At 36.1% G+C, this 5,225-nt stretch overlaps 1 pseudogene; it reads left to right on the top strand.

Annotated features, from left to right (window-relative positions):
- The first annotated feature begins 1,303 nt into the window (after positions 1-1,303).
- LOC147488189 (dolichyl pyrophosphate Glc1Man9GlcNAc2 alpha-1,3-glucosyltransferase-like) lies at positions 1,304-4,958 on the top strand (annotated as a pseudogene).
- The last annotated feature ends 267 nt before the right edge of the window (positions 4,959-5,225 follow it).

Here is a 5,225-nt window from a genome sequence, read left to right as displayed (position 1 = left end):
AGTCGCAAATGATCTAGTCTTTATTATGGTGGATCGGGATGCAAGGTTTCGGGTGACCTGACGCAACATTTTTTATTCGCTTGGATTAATTTGGGTCAGATAATAAACTCTTTTCTCTCCAAGTGAATGGGAGGAGGAATGTGGAGTAATGGAAGGAAATGGAGTTGAGCTTCAGTATTGTGTCCCGAACATTTAGGGATGTCAAATGGGCTGGGCCTCGTTATTTTACATAGCCCATAGGTGTAAAAGACCACGGACAATGTAAAATAGGGGTGGCAATGGATATAAGTTTTTAACATGTTACAAACTTAGAATGGATATAAGTTGAGAACGAATTTCATCACCTTTTTTAGTGGTCAGTTCAACTTTTGGGTAGCTAAATAGTTTTTCCGGGGTAGTTAAATAGTATTTTCACCAATCTGCAGTTGATGTCTTGTTGACAGCAAACAGTTGATTGTCCACAAAATTATTCTGATATAAGTTGCACCCTATAGTGGTGACGTAATGCCTTGGGATGCATCTCGGGATTCTAGAGGCGTTACAAGTAGAAATTTCTCAAGAGTTGAAAATTGTGTGGGCCTTAAGGGGTAGGGGTCATTGGGTCGAGAATAGTAACTTTCATAGGCAAAACCATACCGAGCCCATGTAGTAGTAAATGAGTTAACTAGGCCATTGAAACTCTGATGAGAAGGAGATTTCTATTCGGAATTATTTTACTTACTTGTGATCTATGTATATACCCATCCTGCAATCTCTTAACCATTTAGCAGTACAAGCTAACTTCGATGAGCAACACCATTAAGAAAATTATAAACTAGGAGATTTTTCGACACGGTACATCATCCTACTGACCCAAACCGCTGGAAAGCCAAACTTAGAAAGGAAATTGTGAGAGAAGGCCATTCAAGTTTATTATTAGATTATGTTTTGTGTTTGTATTAGTGAAGATGTTATCTGTAATGTGTTCTCATATAGGCTATGTACATGTTTTACAAGCGTATTCGTGGTTTTTGTGTTTCTTGTAGAGGACAAATCGAGTAACCTACTTACACGAAAATGAACTTTCCATGTTGTAGATTCGTTCCCTCTTACACTAGTAAAGAATTTATTTTGGTAGTTTGCATATAATGAGATTTATTATGGCTTTTAGGCGTACATTATGTTTAAATTTCCTACAAAGGTTAGTATCAGTCCTATTTTTTTATTGTGTCCTATATGTGATTTTTGCAGGTTTCGGGCATGGAACTGTGACTAGAATATTGAACCACAAACCTTAATTTTATCCCTAACTTTTTAACATATCATGAAGGACCTATTTTGGTTTGTGAGCATTGCTACCTGTATAAAACTTCTTTTTATTCCCTTATACCGAAGTAGTGATTTCGAAGTCCATCGTCATTGGCTAGCTCTCATTTCTTCTCTTCCTTTCTCTTAATGCTACTCGGATGAAACAAGTCCATGGACTCTCGATTACCCACCACTATTTGCTTATTTCCAGCGGTTTCTCTCCATTTTCGCCTATTTTGTTGATACCAAGATTGTAAATCTTCATCAAGGTTTGGACTACAGTGCAATCTCAGTGATTTACTTTCAGAGACTTAGTGTTATTGTTTCTAATCTGTGTCTCTACTACAGAGTTTATAGATTGAGTAGAAATTTTGGGGTTTGGAGAAGGAGAATGCTTTTAGTTTTGATCGTGTGGTCTCCGCCTTTGTTTATTGTAGATCACATGCATTTTCAGTATAATGGGTTTCTTCTTGGTTTTTTGTTGATATCACTTTCGTTTTTGGAGGAAGGAAGAGATTTGTCAGGGGGTTTTGTTTTTGCATTGTTGTTTTGTTTGAAGCATTTGTTTGTCGTGGTAGCACCAGTGTACTTTGTGTATTTGTTGAGACATTATTGTGGAGGAAAAAAATTTAGAGGTTTTGGGAGGTTTTTGATGATGGGAGTGGCAGTTGGGATGGTTTTCGTTCTTGCTTTTGCTCCATTTTTGTATTATGGGCTGGTATTCACACCGTCACTCTTCTAATTATTATCTTTGAAAATTATTGACATGTTACTCAACGTTAATGCTCTCAAGTTTGTTTATTTTTTTCGCAATATGTTTGAGATGTATATCGTTGTTCATCATAAATTTGTGTGGATATTATCTTCGAAGATGCAATTTGGTTCATTTGGTCGGATGTGTGTGAAACTTAGTTATCAATTGTTATGAATTGATGTACTACATCAGTTGCCTACTTGCATTTGCTCAACGAAATGGGCTAATGCTACACTATGTATGGAATAGGCAATGTTTTGTTGAGCTAAATAGTGAGATTATGGTAATTACTATCAAAGTCTAGTTGTTGTGTCCGCTTACATCATTTTAGAGCCCATATACTTCAACTGTTTAATCCATTTATCTTTCTAATGGATGTTGAATAGCTTACATGTTTGTGAAAGACTGTTTTGAAATTAACACCATTGATTTAGCTTATAAAGGTGTCCTTGTGACTTCATGGACCTTTTGCATGTAAGACTGTACATGCACTGCCGGGTGCCATCTTCCAAACATTAAAAATTTATAAAAAAAACTTATTATTGGAACTTGTATTTGAAGAGGACATATTGTTTCATTAATCTCAGAGTATTTTATTTTCCAATTTATTGGTTGCTACTCTTTAAAGTGTTTGCTTTGTAAGTAGGAAGCGTTTCAAAAACCTTAAGATACAATGAAATGATTATACTCTTGAGAGAATTATAGCTATTTTACTATAACCTGCTTTAGCAGTAATCACACCAAATAGATAATTGATATACTCGTACTCGTTTTTGCTTTGGTACATGGTGGTAACGCTAGTGTGTATAAGTTGTGATGGTGGTTGATCACAAAAAGTATATATGTTGCACCAGCCAAACACGTAGATATAGATAACTGCTGACATTTGCTTTGTGACCCTGTGGTGGTTTAAACACTGAACCGATATGGCGGAAAATAGCCTCTACAAAACAGGAATTATATACATGGATATGTTTTATATGTTCTATCTCTTGTAATTCTCATACTGTGTTGTTATAAAAATGCTCCTATCCCAGTCCACAATGATCGGTTACACATTTTGAGCTATATATTCACATGAATACCTATTGTTTGTTCGGACTATGATGAAAACAACTAATTAGTCGTAATTTTCTTTTGGACATTTTCCCACTATGTATTGATTTTTTAACCTTTTTTTTTTTTTTTTTGCAAATTGAACAAGTTATACATCGCCTGTTTCCCTTTGGTAGGGGACTCTGCCATGCATACTGGGCGCCAAATTTTTGGGTATTTTACATTATTATTGATAAAGGCCTTGCATTCATGCTCAGAAAACTGGGTCTCAACATCAAGGCACCAGTGGCTTCATTTACCGGGGGGCTAGTTGGGGACTCCTTGCCATTTGCTGTGCTTCCTCAGGTAATGTTGTTCCCATATGGATTACTTATATTCATCAGATCTTATGCGAAAATGATAAATCATACTTGATGAACTTAGCATCCATGGTATACGACAATACTTATTTGTACCAAATCATGAGTTTTGTAATATGCTATTTATATGATGGGCCTTTCGTTGGAGCTTGGTCTGAAACCATAACTTGAAATCTTGCTAATCTATCTATCTTTGATCATCCCAGAGCTTGATCCATTTTGTCTTGAATGGTCAAATCATATATGTTGTGTTCATTGGTGAGACTAGTTTAGATCTTATATAAGGCTACAACCCTCCGTAATATATTTCACATTTACACGTGGGATTGATAGGCTGGTGAAGGGTTCACATGTGATCTATGATATAGGTTTTTTTTATGTCTTTCTGGTATGCAAGTGTCACAAGCTAATCTCTAACATCTGAGTATTGTTGAATGACAGGTGACTCCATTGATAACATTCATATCAGTGCTAGTTGCATTGTCTCCATGTCTCATTAAGGCATGGAAAGAGCCCCATCGAGAACTTATCACGTGATGGGTGGCCTATGCTTATACCTGTGGTTTTGTTTTCGGTTGGCATGTTCATGAGAAGGCCTCCCTTCACTTTGTGGTTCCCCTTGCGGTTGTTGCAGTATAAAGCCTGGAAGATGCGAGACACTATTTTTTGTTATCAATAGGTAGGACTTTATAACTATTTCCATTTCTCTTGCTAATGTGCTGAGTTATACTTGTGGGAAGCTACTCTATTCGAGAATAGGCAGCGTCGTTCGACCCTACTCTTGAATCCATTTCAATTGATTCAGAGATTAGGATGTTCTATATTTAAATTTGGAGATGTATCCACGTGTACTCACTACTCAGTTGATTCTGATAGATTAATAACCATCCTTGCTTTGTATTACTTTACTTAGTAACTATTAGCAGAAGAGGTATTTGTTCTTTTCATTGTTTGGTTTTGTGTTTCTTACCTAGACAGTTGTATACTGGGTTTATTTTTTTCATATTAATTGGATTGTGAATGATAGAGAAAATAGTAGTATTTATTTTCAATCTGCTATGACGACTAATCTTTACATTTTTCTTCTTAATGCAGTGTCCAGCTACTCATTGTTCCCTCTTCTATTTGAATCCCAGGAGTATCCCATAAAAGTGTTGTTGCTTGTTTTGCACTCACTTCTCATGTAGTAAGGTTTTACTACACAATATAGCAAAGTTGCAGCATCAAATACATCACGATCGACAGATAAAGGTGACACAAAGATCGCAACAAGTGAATTTTTTTCAAAGACTACAAAGGAAGGTGGTGCAGCGGTTGTAGGCGTTGTTGAGATGTGTTATCTGGTGGGTCTATTTGTTGTTGAACTATGAGGTCTTATTTTACAACCCTATTTTCTTGGCAACAGGCTTCCTTTTTTGCCTCTTATGTTGGTGTCCACATATTGTGCATTTGGTGTCATGTACTTTTGGTTATGTCAATTAAAATGAATCATGAAATCTTAGTAGCCACTAGCCACCATGTCTACTACCGTGCTCTAGATAAGTTGTATTTGGAGTTCAAGCTCATATATATTTGATGATTCCAATTAATCAACTGAAGATTGTGGAATGAAAATGTCCAGATTTGTTGCTTCTTGGTGTATAACAATATTCCTTATAGAACAGTAGATGTAGAAAGTGATGTGCAGCAGATATGTGGTTCAATTCCCACGTACTAATGTGCATTACTAGTGTTCGTCCCAAAAACAATTCTGTTAGTGACAAAAAAGA

This window comes from Coptis chinensis, chromosome 7 (assembly GCF_015680905.1).
Source record: "Coptis chinensis isolate HL-2020 chromosome 7, ASM1568090v1, whole genome shotgun sequence".
Classification (NCBI taxonomy): Eukaryota; Viridiplantae; Streptophyta; class Magnoliopsida; order Ranunculales; family Ranunculaceae; genus Coptis; species Coptis chinensis.
Note: the sequence above shows the minus strand (reverse complement) of the source record. Positions and strands in the feature narration are given on the sequence as shown.